This window comes from Suricata suricatta, chromosome 12 (genome assembly GCF_006229205.1).
Source record: "Suricata suricatta isolate VVHF042 chromosome 12, meerkat_22Aug2017_6uvM2_HiC, whole genome shotgun sequence".
Taxonomy (NCBI): domain Eukaryota; kingdom Metazoa; phylum Chordata; class Mammalia; order Carnivora; family Herpestidae; genus Suricata; species Suricata suricatta.
The window spans coordinates 71,722,949-71,747,614 of record NC_043711.1 but is presented as its reverse complement, the minus strand read 5'-3'; the positions used below and the strand labels follow the sequence as shown (position 1 = coordinate 71,747,614).

The window sequence follows — 24,666 nt, the reverse complement described above, 5'->3', positions numbered from 1 at the left end:
AAAACCACACTGAGATACCACCTCACGCCAGTCAGAGTCGCTAAAATGAACAAATCAAGAGACTATAGATGCTGGCGAGGGTGTGGAGAGACAGGCACCCTCCTACACTATTGGTGGCAATATAAACTGGTGCAGCCACTCTGGAAAACAGTGTGGAGGCTCCTCAAAAAACTATCCATAGTACTCCCTTATGACCCAGCAATAGCACTGCTAGGGATTTACCCAGAGGATACAGAAGTGCTGATGCATAGGAGCACATGTACCCCAATGTTCATAGCAGCACTTTCTACAATAGCCCAATCATGGAAAGAGTCTCAATGTCCATCATCTGATGAATGGATCAAGAAGATGTGGTATATATATACAATGGAGTATTACATGGCAATGAGGAAGAATGAAATATGACCATTTGTAGCAAGGTGGATGGACTTCAAGGGTGTCATGCTAAGTGAAATAAGTCAGGCAGAGAAGGACAGATACCATATGTTTGCACTCATAGGTCTAACAGGAGAACAGGAGAAACCTAATGGAGGACCAGGGCGAGGGGAAGAGGGAAAGAGATTTGGGGAGAGAGAGGGATGCAAAACTTGAGAGACTTGAATACTGAAAACAAACTGAGGGTTGAAGGGGAAGGGGGAGAAGGGAAAAGAGGTGGTGGTGATGGAGGAGGGCACTTGTGGGGAAGAGCACTGGGTGTTGTATGGAAACCAATTTGACAAAGTATTAAAAAACAGGTTTTTCTCAAATTGTTAATTTTTTCTATCTTTACATATTTTTGAGAGACAGAGTGCAAGCAGGGGAGGGGCAGAGAATGAGAGAGACATAAAATTCAAAGCAGGCACCAGACTCTGATCTGTTAGCACAGAGCCCAACAGGGCTGAACTCATGAACCATGAGATCATGACTTGAGCTGAAGTCAGACGCCGAATCAACTGAACCACTCAGGTGGGTGCCCCTTCTCACATTGTTAAAACATTCACCTGGGACATGGCATAATTAACTTCTAAAATTTCATAATGGGTAGTAGATGTAATTTGCTTCCTCAGATGAAACTACAAAGCAATGTTCAGGGTATAGACCCAGGGTGTAAGCCAAACCAAGGCATTCTACCAAAGAGAATTTTCCACCATTTTATCAAGCTCATCTGATTCAACCAGATTCTGGACATACAGCTCAGGCAAAAGACCACAGTCAGCCAAACATGCTCCCACCTTATCTAGGAAGTAGTCCATGGAATCATCTATCTTCTTCATCTGTATTTGGACCAAATTAAAAGATCAAGGCCCAGAATCTGGGTCACAGTCCTGGTAAATAGTATAAAATTTAGAAGTTGAAGGTCAAGATACTTCCCACTATCTATATTTACTAAAAGGTAATGAGAATGCACAAGAATGTTTGTACCAGCACGGTCTGTAAAATGATGAGACTTCCCATAGTCCATCAAAAGTAGAAATGATAAACAAATCATAGTATATACATGGGGTGGATTACTATATGAAATATAAGAATGAATGATTTACAACTGCATGCAATAATATTAATATACCCTACAAACACAATATTGAGAGAGAAAAACCAAATAACCAGCCATAAAAATATATACTAAGTGATTCTATATGTAAAGTTCAAAAATAAGCACAATTAATCTACAATATAAGATTAGTGGTTACCCTTAAGGGGTTAGTGACTAGAAGGGGGATGATAAAGAGGCATTTGTGTGCTGGTAATGATCTAGTTCTATTTTGGGGACCTGGTTACATGGATGTGTTAACTTTACCAAAATTCATTTAGCTGTGCATTTGTATGTGCATGTTCCTGTATTTATCCTATATTTCAATAAAAAGTTCACTAAAAAAACTTCATGTTTTAAGGAATTAGGAATTTTAAGCCAAGAAAATTAAGAGAGCCTCTTTTGCAAGTACTCACAGATTGATATGCCAACTTTCAAACCCATCAGAAGCATGTGTTGAAAAGAAGTTGAATCTTTAGCTGAATCTCACAAATAGAATACAATGGAATCTGAAGATGTCACATATCCTGAGTTTCTCAAAAGAAAATGGCTTGTTTTTCAGGATCCAAGTTATATATTTTCTAAAATCTCATACTTTCCTGGCCATTCACCAAAACAGATAGGTAGATAGATGATAGACAGATAGGTAGATAGATGTATATTTTTATTATAAAATAGATATGTATATTTAACTGAAGGGGAAGACTATTGGTGGGTAAACATCTTTTTCCCTTCTGCTAAAAGTTCTGCATCATAAGTATGGCTCTGTAGGGAGTTAGGAAAAGGAAGGCAGGAAGTGGCTATCCAAGTGAAATGAGGTAATCACCAAAAATAAAGGAAAAGAAAAAGAAAAAAACAGGTAATAGGGTAGTATTTGTGAAAGGTGGCAGTTCAGATATTGTTCTCCTAGCCAGTGTATAACCACCCTCTAAAGTTTATACAGGTAACTAGTCTATAAATCTCACTAGCTTGAGACTTCCTCCTCTAGTAATGGATGACTGGGTAATTTGGATTTGCCTTATCACTGAGGATAACTAAAAAGAGCTGGGAAAATGTATTTTTAAAATTAAGTTTGAAAGTCTGCTTGAGAGCACAAGAGTAAATAAGATAGAGAGGAATTAACCACCCAAATCCAGTGGAGTTGCAAATCCAGAGAGGTGAACTATTATTTGGTGCCACTTTTTGCCCAAATGGAAGATGAATCTGGGAACATATAAAGGTTTTTTGTCAGTCTCACTCTATCAGGAACACAAAACTTGGAATCAAAGTGACCCACTTCTCATACACAGTTTAATTTTGAATTATCCAGGTTGCCCAAATAATCTAAATCCCTAACTGGGATTAAGGTGCCCTCAAACTGCTAGTGTCCCAAGCGTATGACAGAAAGAAATCAAATTCCCTTCTAGAGGAAGAGAACATCAGCCTAGGTTGAAATAACTTCCACAAATATTTTTTTTTCAAATATAATATACTAAATGTAATCTGGTAAAAATAAAAAATCTTTTAAAAAAAAGCATCAGAAACTTCTGACAACAGAAAGAAAACCATGGAATCTTCCTTATGTGTGACATAAGAAACAGACTTTAAAATAACTTTTTGCTATATTGAAACAGATAAAAATTAAGATTGAAAAATTTTGCAATGAATTGTAGTTTTTTTTTAAGAATAAATAAAAATCTAAACTGAAAGTTAAAATAGCTGAAGGAAAAACTAGTGGATGATCGTAACAGTAGAATTGACAAAGCTGAAGAAAGAATTTATGATATGGAAAAAAGTGTAGAAAACAAATAACCCAAATGAAGCATGGGGAGAGTGAAATGATAAATCACACTCATCTATCAAGAGACAGACTGCTTTGTAGGAAAATCCTCTACATTGCCCCATTCTCTGCACCACATCTTTCTCTACCATCATCACCACTAGACCTCTGAACTAATATCTTATCACTTGGTAAGTTTTTCCCTCACTGACACCACACTGTTTGGTGAATTTAATTTGATTTTACTAGTGTGAAAATATTTAAAGATGACAAACTTGGAAAGAAATGGCTATAGGGTTCATTTTACTATAGAGAATTTATTTTAGGAGATCTTCACATAATATTTTTTAAATATTTGAATATAAATGTCTTTAGACTTCTAAAAGGGGGAAAAAACCCTACTTCACTGCACTAACTTACTTCTGACATCAAACGTGTGGCTTTCCCCCCATATTAAGCAATTCTTCAATTCTCAGCAGATAGCAACTGTCTCTATGATTTAACTAAATTGTGACACTAACTACCCAGAGTTAGCACAGGCCCCACAGGTTAAGGGCTCAGTTCCACAAGACTGCTCTCTACTTCAGATGCCAATCAAAAGTGTTAGGTTGTCACTGTACTTCTGACCAGCCAGCTATATATTAGACGTTCCCATAATCCCTCTTCAGGTTTGATAACTTGCTGCAATGGCTCACAGAATTCAGGAAAGTACTTCACTTACTATTATCCATTTATTTTACAGGATATAGCAGAAAAGGAAACAGCAAAGAAACAGCAAAAAGGAAAAGATGCATATAGGGTAAGGAATGGGAGAGGAGCATAGAGTTTCCACACCCTCTCTGGGCGTGCTACTCACAGCCAGTGCCTCAATGTGCTCAGCAACCAGGAAGCTCTCCAAAACCCTTCAGTTACGATTCTTATGGGGATTTCATTAAGTAGACATGATTGGTTAAATCATTGGTGTTAGTGATTAACCTGACCTCCAGCCCCTCTCCTTTCCCCAGAGTTTGGAGAGTGGGGCTTCAAGTTCAGCCTTCAATTCAACCAGCCCCCATCCTTCCAGAGTCATGTCATTAGCATAAACTCAGGTATGATTAAAGGGACTTATTATGAATAACAAAAGATGCTCTTCTAGGACACCTGGGTGGCTCAATAGGTTAAGCGTCTGAGTCTTGATTTGGCTCAGGTCACTATCTAATGGTTTGTGAGTTCAATCCCCACAGCAGGCTCCTCACTGACAGTGTGGAGCCTGCTTAAGATTCTCTTTCTCTGCCCCTCCCTCATGTTCTCTCTGTTTGTCTGTCTGTCTGTCTCTCTCTCTCTCTCTCTCTCTCTCTCTCAAAATAAATAAATAAACTTTAAAAAAAAGATATTTTTCTTATGACTATCACTCAGAAATGCCAAGAGTTTCAGGAGCTCTATGCCAAAAACTTTGGACAAAGACTAAATATGTATTTCTTATGATATTACAGTATCACAAATGGGCAAATTATCTCCAGTTAACCATGGTCTCCCACTACTCTTTGCACACTACACTCATTTTCCACCTGGGATAGAAGACATTTGAGTTTTCTACCTTCAAATAAATTTTTAGGAATCCAAAAATGCTGCCCTTTCCCTCTTGCCTATGAAGGTCAAGAAAGTCTCTTTAGAGGAGCAAAAAGTCACATGATGTAAACATGTGACTGTATACAGATGTTTGTGTAACTATTTTCCCCATATTTTGGTGTTTGCAAGGTATGAATGTTAATTGGCTTATTGATGTGAGTGTGTGTGTGCATGTGTGTGTGTGAGAGAGAGAGAGAGAGAGAGAGACAGAGTGAGAAACAGAGAGACAGAGAAAAGAAATAATACTAATGACAGAACTACCCAGTCTAGCTCTTAACCCTACTAAGGAAATGGCCAGATATGATTACAACGCTCCACCCCTCCAAAACTTTCTTTGGAATAAAAAGCTGCTGAGCTAGAGCTCCAAACCACTTCTGATTCCACTACTTACCGGAATCTTATGATACTCAGAAAATATCAACCCTAAACATGGCAAGTAGATGATTTAAAAAAGAAAGGAAATTAGCAAGCACCTTAAGGGTAGATCATCAATCAGTGTTACTTTCATAGAGAGCTTCTGGAAAGAAAAATAACAGTCCCTTCATGAGAAGTTTAGCTCTTACCCCCTCAGCTCTGACTGAAAATGAGAACTCCTATATGAATATGAGCCCAGACAACCTGGTCTGAGAGACTGATCCCCTAATCTCTATTGGGCCTGCTGGTTTAGAGTTATGATTCTGTTAGCTGCATCAGTAACTACAGTGTGGGCCTGCAGAAAACCACTTACCCAGAGCACCTGGGTGGCTCAGTCAGTTAAGCATCTGACTCTTGATTTTGGATCAGGTCATGATCTCACAATTTGTGGGTTCGAGACCGGCACTCACTGGGCTCTGCCCTGACAATGGTGAACCTAGGTGGGATTCTCTCCCTCTCTCTTCTCCCTTCCCCCGGCAAAATAAATAAATCAACTAAAGAAAACATTGCCAGTTCTAAACCTTAGACTTCTCATCTGTAAAAAGGGTGCAAACCAGGTGCTTTGGTTCCGAAGGTTCCAAAACCTTTCAGTTCTAAAACCCTACTTTCTAAAATACAGCATTCTATTTCTTAACCTAGGTATTGATTACACAAGTATTTGCTTTTAATTATTCTTTAAGCTGAGCATATATGTTTTATACAACCTTCTAAATCAGTAATGTTTGAAAATGTGTTGAGAGGGAAAAAATCCTATCAGAGGAAGCCAGTCTAGTACCATTCTTGAATTCATAAAAGTAGGTGTGAAAATTGAATGTCGGAGGCAAAAAGCCAAGAGCAGATTGAAGCTTGTAAAACTCCTGAGGCTTCAAACCATTTCGGTGATAAGATAGAATCGAAGAAAGTGGAATGAATGGGAACTTGCAGGGCATGTAGGACTATTATGAGCTCATAAAAGTCCCCACAATGGTCCTTGAGGAAATTAAAATCCAAGGGTTGTTACTTAATGGCTACATTTCCTCTTAGCCAAATGTGACCATGGACATATATTGCATAGCCTAGGAAACAACTTTCTTCCAGTTTACAATACAGAGCATGTTAATATACTCAAAATGACTTGGTTGTAAAACTTTTTCCTTACAGCATTTATTTCCTTTGCCAAGTCCTGTGCTGGGCCACATAAGACAGGTCTGCTCCCAAGTAGCTTGTAAGAACTGCTGCATCATTTAGAATAAATTCCAAACTTCTTTCTCCTCTCTGACTTTATCTAAGAACATTTCTCCCCTGTCCCCCTCTGTCCTCTGCCATTGCTTTGCACTTGCTGTGCCCTTCCCTGCATTGTTACCTGACTAACTTACCATTCAGGTTTCAACTCAAATATCTGAGATGCTTTGAGATGCTTTCCTTGACCTCCCAATTAATAAACATAATGTTCTTCCTCTCCTTCTCCTCAGTCATTTTCTATAGCATTTCTCAAAGTAATGGTCTTCCAAATACTCAATATCTGTAAGTACCTGTTTTTTAAAGTTTATTTCTAATCTTTCTTCTCCCAATATAAAGTTTCATGAGAGCAAAGGCTCTATCTACCTTGTCCACTACTATGTTCCAGTGGCTGGATCTGTGTCTGGCACATAAAAATACATTAAGAATTTTTAAATGTTACTATTATTTATAAATGAGTGAATAATATGAGGCAAACAAAAAAAGGGCTTTATAAAAAGATTTTTAAGTTCTGTTTAGGCTTAAGATTTACAAGCTCCTAAACACTATCAAAGAGATAAAAGCCTGAGGAAGTTATAATGTAAAGAAGAATGAGATGAATCTTGAGTACATTTATGTCATCGACTTTGGTTGGGGTGATAGAGGGATTCACAGAAGATGCCATTAGTAGGATAGGGAAAGTTGCATATAGTTTTTCAAGATAGAGAATTTAAAAAGGTATTCTAGGTCAGGCGAATGGCTTGAGCAAAGGCATGAAGAAATAAAAATACCCAAAATACCTACAGCAGAGAAAAAATGGAAAGGAAGAGTAACTTGAGTAATAGTCAAGGAAGGCTTTTCATTTTAGTCTGTATTTTGGAGGGGACAAGGATTAGGAAAGTAAGATAAGATGACCTCACTCATCCTATAGAACTATTAGTCTGACAGCAGTATGAATGGATTTCTGTAAGAGCATCAATGAACACTTTGAAGTTGTAGCCAAAATCTTGTGTGTGTGTGTGTGTATGTGTGTGTGTGTGTGCATGAATATGATATTTGGACACTGTTCTGGGGAGAAAGAACTCAGAGCTTCCATCAAGGATCCACATAAAATAACTAAAAAATAAAACAATAAAATATAAACACTGTTGTAAAGGGAAAGTAAGAAGTACCCATACTGAAGATAAAGGGATGATCCAGTAGAAGAAATACTTACTTTAAAAAAAAAAAAGGTGATCTCAATGAGCAGTATAAGCCTCCTTTAATGTAAACTTTATACGTTTAGAAAATGCTCAATTATACATATTATAAACATTCAGGTAGACTAAACATTTCTAGAAAACAGGAGAAAGCCAATTTTTTATTGATAATATAGGAATAGACTACCTCATGTAAGACAGTAATTTCCTAAAGTTAGGAAATAGAGGCAAATTCAGGTCTTAACAAGCTAAGACAAGACAGAAAAAGAAAAAAGTATGAATCACACTCAGGTATGTTCTTTTGATTCTTGCCTCTGCCTCAATCACCTGTTCTGTAGTGGGTGCTACACATGCTAAGCATTCCTCCCATACCCCTACTAATGAAGGGTAAATTCTTTGGTCATTCTCAAGCCAGCTGTTTGGTGGTGGAACTGGCAAAACTGCTAAAAATTTTGAAATATCAGTTAATACAGCTATCCTAAGTTATAATAACACTATTACAGTGGGGAAGAAATAGCCTCAAAGTAGAGAACAGTGGGATATTAATGGTGAAGATGAGAGAAAAGAATTAAGATAAGAAGGTGACCAATAGGAAAACTTGATGCAAATCAAGCCAATGGTCATCTCTCCATGGAGACCAAGTGGGGGAAAACTGATGTCAGATAAGGACACTGGCAAGACAAGGCAACAGGCATTGGAGTCAGATGGCCTCGTCCTTGTAGAAGCTATGCACATCCCTTTGAAGAGGAGGAAGTTGGATTACAGGAATTGGCTCCAATTCAGTAGGAAGAAGCTGCAGGAGCCAAGAGGCTGAAAGATGTCTGCCATCTGGAGAAACTGGAGAAAGGAGAATTGGAAGCCATGCAGATCCTGGGTGGAGAAATGAGAAGAAAGATGGGCTATTTGGCAGGGATACTTGGGTGGGGTCAGATGCCCCCACAGTGCTCTAATTCTGGGATGCAATTTACACAGTCTTGACATCCAGTATAGTCAGCAGTAAGAAAGAAATCCTTTCATTTCCAAATTCTGATAAATCTATATTTTGAACTGACATTTAGGAAAGCTGTCTTTAAATATGTAACTGTAGTGTTTCACTGTAATCCTCCACCCTCCACAAAAAGAGTACCAAATCTCAAAAATCATTAATAGCAATTCTAAAATATATAGTAAATTTATGATCTTTTTCAGAGATAAAAGAAATGATACCAGGTCTCTCAGAATATAGAATGTCTTCTTGAAGGAAAATCCAGTGGAAGACATTGAGACTCTGGCAGGGCTGAGAGGAAAAGTTAAGGTTAGTAGTGGTTTACAGGTACAGGTTTGGTTCTTGAGTGAGAACACACAAGATCAGAACCCAGCTCCACCATTTACAAACTGTGTGTTCTTGGGAAGTTCATAAACCCTGTAAACCTCAATTTCCTCCATCATACAATGAGACAAGTATTCACATCAAAGAGTTACTATGAAGATTATAATTCACAACAATGCATGTAAATTGTTTAGCACAGTGCATGGTATATTTTGAGAAATAAATAATCACATACCATTCCCATCATCGCTATTAGTTAATTAGAGAGGGCTTTAAGAATTATTTGTGGACAATGTCAATTGGGATTGGAGTGTTCTGTTTTCAACTGACTTGCTCTATGAATTCCACCAAATGGTTCAGCTATAAAAAGGGAACAAGATCTAGGTCCAGACTGAACCTCAAGAATGTATATCATAGACATAGTTATTATTAACACTGGATTGTCAAATAGGAATTATGTGTTCCCTCGCATCAACTCTACAATGAACTCACTGTGATGCTAGATAAGCCACACATCTGTATAGGTTTCTGTTTTTTTCTTCAGTGAATACAATTGAACTCCACAGACTCCAAGCGTCATTTGAATTCTAACAGCCTCTGATTCTGCAACTACTATTTCAACTGCAGCACTTGTGAGCTAAAACCAACATAACTGCCTGTATAGGTCTACGTCTATGGGTACTGAAAATGCAGTATGTACATGACCTTCCACAAGTAATGCCCTCCTCAGCCCCACCTGCCTTCTCAGAATAGCCATTTTGTTCTGCCCTTGGCTAGCTGCCTCTCCAGTAATTTTCTGCAGCAAGCTCCATCCTTATTCCAGCCAGCAAGAGGAAAATGAATTTGCCCGGCAGTCCCAGGCATCCCTTCGGATGTTGCAGGGAGAGAACAGGCCAGGCATTTCACTGTTAATTATCAGCAGCCTGGCTGCTGTGGCCCCTTGCTGTGCCAATTTGAGAGATGAGACTCTTTACACTGCTTATTAGGCTCAGCTAAATAAATATTACCCGGCATTAGTGTTGTCAAAGATACAGTCTGAATTCAGCTCCCTGGAGTGGCTGTTGGTACCCATGCTTTCACCATTACATTTTCTTCCTGGCCCTCCCTTACCACACCACCATTAATCTCTTTCTCTCTTGTCTGGACACTAGGCTGGATTCTGACATCAGGGAGTTGAAATATAATATCATTTATTTAGCTGCTTTCCTTAAGGTTATCAAAAACCTATGCTGTTAAACTTAAGGGCTTTAGTATTAATTACCTCCTATTTCTGTCCCAACAGATTGAATTTCTCAGCCATATGTTTTGACTTAGAGTCACCTTTCCCCCCCACCCTCCAACAACTCAGAATTGAGTCTTAATAGACTTAAGCCCCCTGGCTGTAGTGATTGGGAATGGGAAGGTGGGAACTTGACCCGAATCAGGAAAATCAGAGCCCAAAAGACTTCATTCTAGGACTTGTTTAAACTCTTTGAAAAACACACCTTCTTTTCTTGGCTAGATGTTGAATCTAGAATATAGAGCCCTAAGCAGCTACTATAAGCTATTTTGTAATTATAAAGTAGAAACTACCAAGAGTGGAACCAACACATGGTAAGTGGTACAAAGAAATAGAGAAAAGAAGCTCATGCCTCTCAAACCATTTAAGAGCCTAGACCAACCTTTACCTGAAGCCGCCCCAGTCTTTGGGCATTTCAGTTTTGAGTCCTTATGCTTCTTTTATTATTGAAGTTTGAGTGGGGAATTCTAATATTTTCATTTACATATATCTGTTTGTTATATGTGATCTCCTTCGTGTGTCTATTTGTACCAAATGCAGGTGGAGCCATGCCCATATCCCTTGAGATCTTATCATTGTAATGCTCTTCTACCTTCATTTCTACTACTGAAGGTATACTCTAGTGCTTCTGCCTTAGCACAGGATGGGCCAAAAGTGCTGGAGAATTAACACCCCTCTGAGGCAGCCCTCAACCAATGACTGGGAGAGGTTGGTGGGTAAATATCCTCACTGCTTTGCTCCCTTGGCATAGCTCTGAGATACATGTTTCATGTGGGCTTTTAGAGTTCCCCAGCAGGATGGAGCCTAATTTGTTTGCAAATGCACCCTGCGTTGGCTGCCTTCCTTTCTCTGTCTCACTTCCTCACTTCTCTATGGGCTTGTTGGCATCACCTTCTAACTAAATTACTTGCACTTGGGTCCTTGCAAGCCAAGACACTGTTTAACAGAGCAGCAACTAAAACTAAAGTGGTCTACAGGAATTTATAAAAAGTAACATCTACTTATAATTTTAAAAATGCACCCCCCAAATTGTTTGGCTTACACAGTTTTCCTCTTTCCACTCCCAAATAGACTGATATATATACACAGACCATTTTGACAGACTCAGCCTAGAAAGAAGCTATGAATTCAAAACTCAGTAAAATGATGCATTTTTTTCTGTCACTGCCAGCCAAACAGAAGGTAATGTACTAGATAAAAGATTTCAGAAAGAGAAGTAAAAGCATGAACAGCCAAGGTGTGGAGGCTGCTCATTAGTACCCAGGCTCCAGCAGTGGCCATGAGCTGTCTGGATTCTTCATTGGAAGAACCATGGTCACCGAGGTTATTAATCTGGTGGTCCTAAAAGATGAGCAACACACACATGTTTAATCTCTAGATATATTCTTCTCTCCCTACAAAGTCTCTCTTCCAGTTCCTAAACCCTCCATGCTAAGAAAAACATCACCAGGCATGGGGCTTTGCCAAAAACATGTATTTACACCCATAACATTACCTGTCAGATGAAAAAAGCACTTTTAAATAGTATACTTTCTGTTTAGTCTCACCAATGGGATGTTGTCCATTATTGACAAGTGTTAAAATGCAGCATTCTTTGTTTTGTTTTTATTTGGGATATTTTAAACAAAATATTCACTTTAATGCCAATGGGAAAAGGTCCACTTCTCTTTTGTGTTCCTTTCTATCGTCCAATACTAAATTCTTGCCAAAGAGCACATATGGCCAACGGAGCTTGCATTGAGCTAGTGTAATTCCATTTCACTCCTATTAGAAAGTACAATCCTGAGACAAAGGAGTCAGCACCTTCCAGGTAACAGCACAACCTCCTCATTTTACCAGTAAGGACAGGGAAGGCATGAAAGTCTTAGATGACAAAGCTGGGCGGGACCTTAAGGGCCAGTTCACTCCTATCACAATTGAGGAAACTGAGGCAGAGATCAGTGAAATGCTTCACTCAAGACTTCATAGCTAGTTAGGGACAAAATTGGGGATAGAATCTCGAATCCATACACTGTACCTTCATCAGACCACTTTCATTAATTTTGGCTTAACTGACTTTTTGTTTCACCTGCTCAAATTCCCACCCTATAACCTATCCTGGATATGGTGTGGGGTGTTTCTTCTTAGAGTACCTGAGATTATGCCACTGCATATAGTGGCCTTGCCTAATAGTTACCCTAGAGAGGAACCCTCCTACATACTGAGTTCTGTCACTGGATGTCACAAGAAAAAAAATCATATGACCTTTCCTTCTCCCTTTAGAGACAGCCTGAAAAGTCAGATTATACTGCAGATCCAACCTTAGTCCATTTGGTTTGTTGCTTATCCCTAATCCCAAACCAGTTCCTGGGCCTGAGCCCAGGTACTGGTGTGGCCAGGAAAATGCCAGAAGCCATATGGACTCCCCAGGCCACCTCCTGGATGAGGTTGGTGGCACACACCTAGGAACCAACTCACTCCAAGAGATAGAACAGATGGCATTCCAGATATGAATATGTATAATTTAGGCTGCTAAGGTTGTTAAATAAGTATGTGTTTTTTGGTGGATTCATGAAAATCAAGAATTTTATAAATGAAATGAAAGCCAAGCAAAGGAAACTACAAGACACTTTCCAAAACAGTGCATTATTTCATATTTGTGGTATTGGCCTCCATTGCATGTTCCAAACTCCAGAGAAACCACTGGAAAATAACCAAGAAGAGAGAAGTCAAAATTTCAACAAAGGACATGGACTTCAGATTTCCATGCCATGAGACCCCAAAAATGGCAGTCATGGCAGAATTAACATTCAGAAGAACAAGAAGTAGGCTGATTTATCCTTGGCTTAACTTCCTCTTTCTGTGGCCCTTCCCTGAGAAGTCAACCTTGACTATCTCATCCTCAACTCAAAGTACTCATGCTTCAATCTGGCTGCCCCAGGAATAAGGCCTGAGGGGCACAACACTAATGCACCATCAGTGGAACTGGTTAAGAAAATGGACTTTCAGAAATCTCTAACACAAACAGTACTTAACCGAGGGTTCTTATGTCTTTGCCCCACAGGAATACTATTTTGTAAGTGAAGTTACTTCCAATTTACAGAACACTTTCATACTTATGATCTCATTTGATTGGATCTTTATAACAACCCTATGAGATAAATTGAGCATAAATTCTTATCCTCATTTTACAGATAAGGAAATAGAGGCTCAGTGAGGTTAAATGACCACTTGGAGATGTGCAGATGGTAAGTGGTGCCACTGGGACTTGAACCCAAGACGTTCTGGTTCTATGTCTAGTGATGCATCTGATCTAGCATTTGCTAACGAATCAACAGCCAAAAGAGCCTTCACTGGGGAAGAATTCCAACTGCTGCTAGAACAGCCTAATCCATGGATTAACTGCTTTAATGAGTTAGAACATCAGGGGGTGGAATAAAGCAATATTCCCATATTCTGGAAACATTCCAAATACAGAAACTAGATTCTAATTATGCATTATTGATACTAGTGCTTCACCTCTCTTTGTCCCTATGACCTTCTGCAATTCCTCCAACTAGAGGCAAAATACAGTTCCCTGCTTCACTGGTGATGGATGTGGCAATATGATTTGCTTTACCCAATGAAATGTTAGCAAGCGTGATGCAAGCAAAGACTTAAACTTATGTAGTTGGGTTTGCCCTCTTGTATTTCTGTAACCTACCCAAAGCCGCTAACTGAGCCAAAAAAAAGAAAAGAAAAGAAAAGATATGTGTACAGATATAGACCCAATCTGCAGCTTTAAGTTGAGCCCATCTGAAACTCATCCTAGACCAATCAACTTCCATCCAACTAATGACACATAAGCGAGAAAAAAATTGTCAGAAACTACTAAGTTCCAGGCTGATTTGTTACATAGCAATAACCAACCAATCTGTTACCTTTCTTCCATCTTCCCACCTTCAATTCCATGCAAAGAGGGCCTGCCCTTTGTTATCTTTACTCTCTGGGTTTTTTTTTTTTTCCAGGCAGTGAATCACCACCTCTTCTTAACTCTTAGATTAGCAAGAGTTTCAATATGAGGATTGTATCATCATAGGATTATTAAAAATTATTAAGGAGCCCAATGGTAGTAAAAACAAGGTAGGTTAAGTTATGCCCACAAAAGAGAACACTGTAAGAACCAAATAAATATTTAATGAATGATTAAAAACTCTGGGAACTTGAGGCTATTTTATAATTAGCATGTTAGAGAAAACACATTGTCATTAGACAATATTTCTATAAACTTTTTTACATGGTGACCTGGTACTGAATGTTTTAGGAAAACAGACTGTCCATCCCCTAGTGGCTTATTGGCTAAAACAGACAACACAGAGGCAGGCAACTGGTAGAAAACATAGTATAGGTAATGAATAAATAGGTAAATCAAGGGTAAGATTGGATACTTTATTTGGTCTGATTCTTCCATTTTCACTTTGCTGGATGCATCATAATCTCCACTTCTTCTATCTCCTTAGAATGCTGCAGCAGACTTCCATCTATAGAAAGTTATACGCTCTTCTAGGTGTTTAAAACCTTCAAATCCTCTATTCTTTCATCAGCTGTTTCAAGCTGGAGTGGCTAGGGGAGGGTGTATCAATACCAGCCCGCTTACAGAAGGACTTGGCTAATCATCAGTTATCTGAAGACAATTTCCTGGAGATGATAGAAAAACTATGCCTCACAGATGGCCAGCACTCAAGAATATTTGCCAAATGAAAGAAAGGAAGAGGATAGGAACTAGTGTCTGCCCTACCCAGCCTTCCATCCTTTCACTCTGTTTCATCTCTGTTTGATCAAAAGTCATCCATTTGTCTGCTCCCTCCAACTCCCACTAGTTCCAGCCCTACAATTCAGCCATTACAAATCTCCAAATCTGTTTACTGATCACGCTCCCCACCCTCCCCCAAGTCTCTGGCACAGTGCTTGTTTCAGACTTAACTCTTGATTTTCCATTTGAGTTCTCAGTCCCATTTTTAATGTGCCCTGGGGCACTATATTTTGTATGGCCCCCACCCTGTCTGCAGCTCCAGAAGGCTAGACTTTAATTCTTAGTTTTTTTTCAATATGCTTTCTAACAGCATCATGCAGGGCATTGAGTGTTGCACCCAGTGTTGTACTGCTGACAAGGCACTTTATTGTCCACTCACTCCCCTGACCCTTACCACAGTGCTCTCAGGTGGAGCACCCATTCAAATGATGACTTGGAATACAAAGAGGGTCACCGAGCTGGTGTACAGACCAGGCAAGATGTAAACCCAGTTTTCTTGGCTCCAACTCTGGAAGTTATTTCTTTGGATTGTGCTATTTTAAAAATTACTAGCACTGCTGAAACTCTTGGACCTTCTTTATAATTTTCAAACTTAGAAGAGAAAAATAGATAATTGCTAAGAAAATAGTTGTTATGGCTCAAAAAAAAAATGGCTGCAAGAAGACTGATCCACTTAGAATGCCCATAATTGCCCAAATGACTGTCAGTGATATTCCATCACATTGCTACAGATCTTATGATTCTGGGCTCAGCTAGCAGGATTCACTCTTCCAAAAAATAGCTCCAGCCTTAGTGGGTAAGAGGAATTCAGTACAAAAGCCCTAAACTCTATAAACCTCAGCTTTCACTCATGCCTTCAAAGGCGATTACAGAAGAAGTGTCAAGGGAGACCCAAGGTTGGCACCACATCATGAACTGCTCAGTATCTACTGGAACTTATATTTATAAACTTTTACATTACAGAGTGATGGAACATTTGGAAGACCCTAAAAACCACATCTTAAGAAGGTATCCAGCTCGCTCAGCAGCCACAGTCCAACCTGATTCCACTTTGAGATCATTTCCAAATAACCAGCTTAAGCGTAAGAGAGTCGAAAAGTTCTAGGTCAGGAGAAGGTGATGAGGGTTCAGCTCCTGGCTGTTCCACTAACTGTGTGAAGCTGAGCAAATTCCTTGACTTTTTCCAACCTCATTCTTTGCAAAAATAATTACTGAGTACCTACAATGTGCCAGGCACTGGGAATTAGAACAGTTCACAGGACAAAGTTCTTACCCTCAGGGAACTCACATACTAGGGGAGATTGATGATAAATAAATAAGCATATAAGGACAGGAAAACAGTAAGGAAATTTGCAGAGATGGAGGGCAGAGGTGCTGTGGACAGGGCGCTATTTTGGATAGATGGTCTTTTGCAATAAATACCTGGGAAAAGAGAATTCTTGGTGAAGGGCACAGCATGTGGGAAGGCCCTGAGGTAGGGGGAGCTTGGTGTGTTCAGAGAACGGAGAGTGAGCCACTGTAGCTGGAGCAGAGGTAGGGACTTGAGAAACAAAGTAGGATTCCCACCGCCCCTCTATGAGCTGAGATCCTCTTATATATTTTGCTGAGCAGGACACCACCCATCTTCCTGATGCACATCTAGACCTGAGGTAGGTCTTTCATCCTGGTGGCCCAAGTTCACATTCCCCTGCCATTAGCCTACAAGTGACTAGGGAAAGACATCGTCCAGCCACAGCAGGAGATCCTCCAAAAACTGGTGACCCCACCTGCAGCCCCCCTCCCAACGTCAGGGTGGATTTTCTGAGAAAAGTCCTTTAGGTGGTTTCAGACAAAAATGACTCTATTTGCTGCTTTTCACTTCCATCCTGCCACCAGCCTTTCTCCCCAAAAAAGTCATCTGGAAAGGCCAGTAGGGTTAAGGCATTTGGCCTTGGCCCAAAAGAGCGATTATTCTGTGGATGCTCAAGGCTTTCAGATCTTATTTCCTTTGGTGTGCGTTCATCCAAATACATCAGTTTGATATTTTTAGAATTATACACTATTACTGCATTTCTACTCTCCCGCAGAAATTCGAGCTCAGGTTTGGGGCAGCCCCACACCCACCCCCTCCGCGTATGAGACTCAAGAGATTGGCAAGGACCCTTGCGTCCCAGCCCTACTTCTGGAGCAAGCCCTCCGCACCCGCTGTGCTTAGCTCCTTCAAGAATCCTGAGTCATTTCACCATTTCTGTTTCTCTCCTTTCCCCGGGCAACGTTCCCAATGCAAAGAACACTGCAGCTCTGCGAGCGCCTCCCTCCAGCAGGGCAGCCACCCGCACCCCCCTGGCCTCCCTCCAGCAGCAGCGGCTAGGGCTGCGGGCGGAAGGTCGGGGAGCCAGCTCCCCCCGGGCGAGCAGAAGGCGAGGGCGCGGGAGGCGAGGCGCGAGCGGGGCCGAGGACGGCAGGGGGAGGGAAAGAGAGACACCGCGAGGGCGTGGGCGGGAGGGCTCAGGCGGGCTGTGCCGCAGTGACTTGGGTGACGGTGATTCGTTCGCGGGAGCAGGCGGGGAGGCGGGGTTCCTGACTCACTGCGGCACAGGCGGGGCTGGCGGCAGGCCGGGCTGGGACCGCGCCTCCCCCGCACCCCTGCGATCTGCCTGGGAGGCGGGGGGCGCGGGCGAGGCCTCCCCTGAGTCAGGGGTCCTCCTGTGGGCTTTCCGCAGAGCCTGTGCTCATTTCCGCCGGAGCGCTCGGGGCCCTGGATTGTCGCTGTACAGTCACTGTTTGTTTATTTCCACATCTGCCCCCAGGAGACTCCGTCAGAGCAGAGCTTTCTAATCCACCCCCTGATGAACTCGGGGCCCTCGCACTTGGCACAGTGCCTGGCACGTCGTCACGACTTGGGGGATCAGTAAACAGCAGAGGAGGGAAGGAAGAGGGAGCGGGGAGGAGGGAGTCAGGGCAGGAGAGAACAGAGACGGAAGCAGAATAGAGCCTCCATGTCTGCAAAAGTGCAAACCATCTTTCTGTGTGATACAGGAATTAAAGCTGTGGGTATATTTGAAGATTTGGTTTAGCCGCCCTTCACACACTTGGGGCATCATCCCCAGTGTTTTTGCTCCTAGACAGTTAGTGATGATGGTCAGAGGGGAATAAAAGGACAAAGAGGGAAGAAAAGGATGGGGAGGAAAGGGGCTGTCTCACTCTTAACAATGGCAGGGACTCCATAACACTCCACTAGCTTCCCACCATCAGTTACCCGAAAAGCAAAGTAGGTTGGTGGTCCCTCCCTACTTTACCATCATAACCTCAGAATTTTCAGAGTCTGGGGATTCTCAAACCCAGCCTCTCATTTTACAGATGAGGAAACTGAGGTTCAGGGAGGCTTTGTCACATGCCTAAATAGAGGAAGATGGAACAGAAATCCATGTGTTGGGGCGTGTTTTGCCAATCCATTACCTTGCCTACTGCACTCCACTGCCCATCCCAGAGCATTCTCCACTCCTGGTTTCTCCAAAACAGAAGTTCTCGGGGAAGACCCACTTTGTGATTTGTTCAGGGCTTGGACCCTGGTAAAGGCAAATGTGGCAGTTCTGGGTACAGATACCCAGGCAGCCAGAAGCTTCTGAAACCTCACCCCACCCCCACCCTGGGGTGGCGAGCAGCTGCCAGCTCCTGCCTGACAAACAAGCTTTCTGGGGCAGCTCCTCGCAGGGAGAGGAGTGTCTCTTGCAGCTCCAAAAACAGATTTTGCCATCTCATCCCCACATTTGCAGTCTCGAGTTGGCTTCTTGTGATTGGCCAGAACTTTTCCTCGCTAGAAAGATGAGGAGAATCTGCGTTCTCCAACCAGCTGGGAGAAAACACTCTGCAGAAACAAGGAGGCAATAACTGTTCCACCCCGCTCTGATGTGGGACAGGGGAGTCAGGCACAGACTCAACAGGTTGGATGATGCCAGGGAGGCCCAAGGGTCTCTACACTTGACCACGGAAGTGGTGACATCTGACAGAGTAGCTAACCTTGTACTTTTCATTCTGTAATTGGAGCTGTCATAAAATGGGTTCTTTGGCTTTGGGGAGCAAAAGGTTTCTCAAATTTAATTTTTGTCATCATGGCTGGCAGCTCGTGTACACAGCAGATGGTTGCTAATATAGTTCGAATTGGGGGCAATGAGAGCTTCCTGTCTGCCTACCCCAGTTCAGTCCCATATCTACTGCACCACACTGACTCCTGCCTTTCTCCAGTGTTGAAAACTCTACGCCGAGAGATGCAATCCTTTAGAGTGACCAATAGCACTTCAAGGCATTCCCCAGGGTTGAGACTTAATTAGCTATTAATAGCCCTACTGCAGCAATCCTTTAACTTAGCTGTTTGTTAGAATGATCTGGAGAGTTTAAACTACTACTGATGCCCAGGCCACAGCTTGGACCAAGTAAATCACTACATGGTGGTCTTGTCTGAAAGCTCCCCCAGGTGACCACAGTGTACTGTGAGATTGAAATCCACTGTTGTAATGGTTAACTGCTGGTTCTGCCTGCCCATAACTGTTCTCCTTTCTAATAACAGCAACTGATGTTACTCTGGACCCCCACCCCCACCCCCACCCGGCTCTGTCTTGAGCCACGTGATTGATGGATCACCTCCCACCATCACCTCCCACACCATCTTTTTCTGGGGGATAAGAGGTCACCAGTTTGACCAGTTAGCATGGTCCATTCCCCTGTAGAAAGTAAGTGGTTCAACGGTACAGGCATGACCTGTGACCCAAAGAGGTCCAATGAGAATAAGCCTCAAGACTTTACTGAAATAGAAGGGGATGGTCTCTCTGGGCTGCAATTATTCAGCAGAAAACAAGAGTCTTGGGCTCATGGCAGCCATTTTTGTCACCACATGGAGAAAGCCTGGCTGTAAATTAAGGCAACACAGAAGAAAAGAGAGATTACTGATGAGGTGAGAAAGACTGAAACCTAATAAAAACCATGCCTGAAGCCAGATACCCTTTTGTCACAGAAACAAATAAATTCCCCTTTTCACTGAAGCCAATCTGAGCTGAGTTTCCTATGATGTGCCACATCACAGCAGAATTAATCTGTTACATAACTAGGTATTACCTTGAAATGCAAAGAACAGAGTTGTGATCTGAAGGGTCATAAATGAATGAGCTTGCATATTCATTGTGAATGGTCCCAAGCACATAAAGACAAGATGATGCTGTCCACCTTCAAGAATGGTAGCTCTCAAAAGGGGGGGGGGTTCCAAAACCAAGGACAGATGTGTCCCAGTCCATTGTTTTCTTTCCTGCACATCAAGAATCATGAGTATCTCACTCTCAATAAGAAAAAGCTTGAGGCCGAAGTAAATAGATCTGAGCTACAGTGTGTGAAATAAATTTTAACCATGTCCTTTAGAGCTTTTTAAAATTAGCCAGTGTGAATGTGATACAGGAAGTTATATGGCCAAAAACAGCAGTCAACAGACCATCAAGACAAGGCAGTGGATGCTTTCTTGGTCAGGGGCACCTTCCTGGAAAATGTGCACTCTATCTGAATGTAGAAGAGAAGAGTAATTGACTCACTGAATTTTCTGTTTGGAAGTTGTATCAGTTAGCAATCGCAGTAGAACAAACCATCCCTCACCTTGGTAGCTTAAAAACATGATTTATCTGGCTCATTAATCTGCAGGTCAGCATTTTGAGTGAGAGTCAGCTGGACTGTTCTGGTCTCAGCTGGGCTCACTTCTGCATCTGCAGTCAGTTTCTGTTCAAGCTAAGTGGCTCTGTTTCTGAACCCAGGCTGGCTGTTGGCTGGGGCCCTAGAGGTGACTAGGCCTTGAGTGTCTCTCATCCTTCAGCAGCCTCGCCTGTGCTTATTCACATGGTGGAGGCAGGGTTCCAAGAGTGAGAGGAGAGAGGAAAATCACACAAGCCATCTTGAGATCTGGGCTCAGAACTTGCACATTGGCATTCATTCCATCACATTCTATTTTTCAAAGCAAGTCACAACTCTACTTTTTGACAGGAGGTGTTACAAAGTCACATGGCAGTGAGCCAGTGAGAACTCAGAGATGTTTTGACCCAACCTTTCCCATTTGATGGGCAGCCAGTGGGATCCTTTAAGCCCCCTCTGATGCTGGAGGACTATTCTGGCCTCCACCTTGATGCTGTGTCCACACTGATGTTTTGTTTACTGCACTTCTTTTTTATTTCCACATGATGCAGGTTTGCTTGACTCCTGGCAAAATCTCTGTTAAGTAACTAAGGCGGATATTGTCTACATTTGCTGCTTTACAATGAAAGAAACAGATACTCTTATTCTCAAGGTCACCCATCAAATATATTGGGGTTCTTTCTCTGGACCAGGCACTGGGACACAACAGAAAATAGGCCAGACATAGACTCTCTTTGCACAAGGCATAGAATTTACCATCTTAATGGCAGGTCCCAGACTGTTCTGAACCAAGACCATTCTAATTCTTCCTCTGGATAGACTTTTCATCCCCATTCACTGTTATGGTTCTCCTAATCCTGGTCTGTATATCAAAGCCAACTGTTTATATTTATGATGGGAACAATTCATATTAATTTATGGAGTTGTCAGCCTACCCTCATTCCCTTCCTACCTCTCCTGAGGAGAATTTTCTCTTTGACTACTCAGCTTTGTCTCCTGTCCGCTGGAGAGCTCTGTCTTGGCTGGGTAGAGCCCCAGGCTTTCAGTGACAGTTGAATCTGGAAAATGGGTAGAGCAAGTTTGGAAGAAGCGAGAGGAAAATGTGTGGTGGGGTTTCAGAAAGAGCAGAAGTAGGGAACAGAAAGAAAGGATTTAGAGAATAAGAACATCCAGAAAAGCCACAGGTTATATGAAAATTAGAGAGAAGAAAGGCTTTTTTTTTTTTAATGCTGTGCTGAGTTAGAAATTAGATCTCTTTTGTTTTCCTTCCAGATATGGAAGTAAAGTTTGCCTTACCTTTTATTTTGATAATGTTTGGTTACTAACTTTGTTGAGTTTTTTTTTTAATGTAACAGTTTGGCCAGCCATGACCACATGAAAACTGGGAATTTATTTGGGGCAAATTTAATTAAGAGTCATTACATCCCCTGGCAGGACAACTAAAGTCTGTGCGTTCACTAGATACCTGGTCCAGATCAAAAGATTGTTCATGCTTTTCTTAACAGCACAAAAACAAAGACAAAATAAAGCTCTCCGGCCCCCGTATTTCATTCCAATTTCATTGGCATTTCCTTAATGATCATTTTTCTGTTCCAAGATCCCAATAGGATACCATTTTCATTTAGTTTTCATGTCTTCTCTGGATTATGACACTTTCTCAGACTCTGCTATTTTGAGATGACTTTGATGGTTTTGAGGAATACTGGTCAAGTGTTTTGTAGAATATCTTTCTGTTTGTTTTGTTTTGTTTTTCCATGGTTAGATGTGGGTTATGGGTTTACAGAGGATGACCACAGAGGCAAAGTGGAATTTTTAAAACACATCCTATTAAGGGCCCATACTATCAATATGACATATAACTGATGATGTTAACCTTGATCACCTGGTTAAGGTAGTGTTTGCCAGAGTTCTCCACTGTCAAGTTACTTCCTTGTCTTTCTATAACTGTATTCTTTAGAAACAAGCTTAAGTATAGCCCATCCTTTAGAGGTAGAAAGCTCTGCCTTTTACCATAGTAAAAGAATTTGATTTACTGGGAATTTCACTGAAAGTTGGGAATGGAAAAAGGGACAATTCTCCAAAGAACATTAGTGCTATAAAGCATAATATGCTAGGAATTGCCACATCCAGTACTTTGGGCAGCTATAACAGAGAGTCTGAAATGAGGGAATGGAAGCCACATGATACTGAAAGGGATGTACGGAAAGGGAGGGAGAAAGTTTAGCAGTTGTTCTTTCTGGAAGACACTGGAGAGCAGTACCTGGAGAGGATATTACCAATGGTTTCTGGGCGACTCACTGTGAGCAGCTCCTATATTAAATCTTTAAGGAAACTTGTAGTAAAGATTTGCATTAGTCTTCAAGGCATCAGAAGCCACACTGCTTCCTCTTCCAGGCCAAGAGTGGTCCGCAACAAAGTCCTCTCATAATTGGGGTTGTATTCACAAATGATTAATCAGGCTAGGTGTGGGTCTGGAGTGGGAAATACAGAGTCCAAAGGCAGATCAAGTATATTGTTTAATTTCTTGAACCTCATGGAAGTTTTTTTTTAATTTTTAACATTTATTTTTGAGAGAGAAAGAGAGACAGAGCATGAGTGGAGGAGGGCAGAGAGAGATGGAGACACAGAATCTGAAGTAGGCTCCAGGCTCTGAGCTGTCCACCTAAAGCCTGACATGGAGCTTGAACCCATGAACCATGAGATTGTGACCTGAGCCAAAGCTGAATGCTTAACCACCCAGGTGCCCCAGAACCACATGGAACTTTTAAAATAGTGCTATGGAAATAAGTTTTTGCAGTGACGTTCCTCCCACAGGTACTCCCCATTATTTAACTGGACATACAAATAGTTGAGTGGCAGATGGTGACATCTTTGCACTGTCCAAAGATTGGACTCTTGTGAGTCTTGTATTCCTTGATTATTGCTTTTTACTTCTACCGGACTCCATTATGACCCTTGTAGACTTTGATCATTGCTATTTACCAAAAATTACAGATACACACATATATCCCATAACTGTCTTCTTATATATGTTTCTACCACAGAGAAAAAGATTGTTCCTTCCTCAACAGTCTCTGAATGGTTGCTTTGCGGTTGCTCTTTTCACCACATGCATCTGTGTCAAAAGATAAAGTCTCAGTACCTTCTACTCAGCAGTTTAGCATGTTGCAAGAAACTAGAAGTAGGATTCATGTGTTTCCATAAGGGATATGCAGGCTTATTCCTGGAAGATGATTTCAGTGTTTAGGGAAAAGGAATAAACACCTTCTAACAAGAATATTGTGGTCAGCAAAACAAAGTGTGTGGTAAATAGGTCTTCTCTTGGGAACTGACAGAGCCCCAGGATGTACGTTGCTGGTCTATCCAAGGGTACCAACCAAATGAACAGTCTGGTAGGTATCCACAGAGCTCCTTGGCTGAGAGGCAGAAGCAGAGCCCTGAACAGATGCCCTTTTCCACCATTCCTGGTCACAAAGTCTAATTTCCACCCCAAGCTGCAGCAGTAGGTAGTACAATAGTTCAACCAAGCTTTGTTTCATCTCAGAGTCTTCTGTGTACGATAAAAGCAAGGAAATTTAGGGGCGCCTGGGTGGCTCAGTTGGTTAAGCCTCTGACTTCGGCTCAGGTCATGATCTCACATTTGTGGGTTTGAGCCCTGCGTCGGGCTCTGTGCTGACAGCTTAGAGCCTGGAGCCTGCTTCGGATTCTGTGTCTCCCTGTCTCTCTGCCCCTCCTCCTCTCATGCTCCTGTCTCTCTCTCTTTCTCAAAAATAAATAAAACATTTTTAAAAAGCAAGGAAATTTAGATCATGAAGAAAAGAAATGCCCATAATTTTTAAAGAACCAGTCCTAGCGATAAGCCTTGGACAAGAAAACATTCTCAGTGATTCAATTACTCTTATTAAACTGAGGCTAGGTTCCAAGTGACATTGTGGTACCAGGTGCAGCTTCTTTTCTTTTCTTTTCTTTTCTTT

General features: G+C 41.5%; 1 long non-coding RNA gene across 1 annotated transcript in view; it reads right to left on the bottom strand.

The window, feature by feature from the left end:
• The window catches only part of LOC115274786, a 49,913-nt gene that overhangs the window by 16,178 nt on the left and 9,069 nt on the right, over positions 1–24,666 (bottom strand). The gene's annotated exons all lie outside the window — the stretch shown is intronic.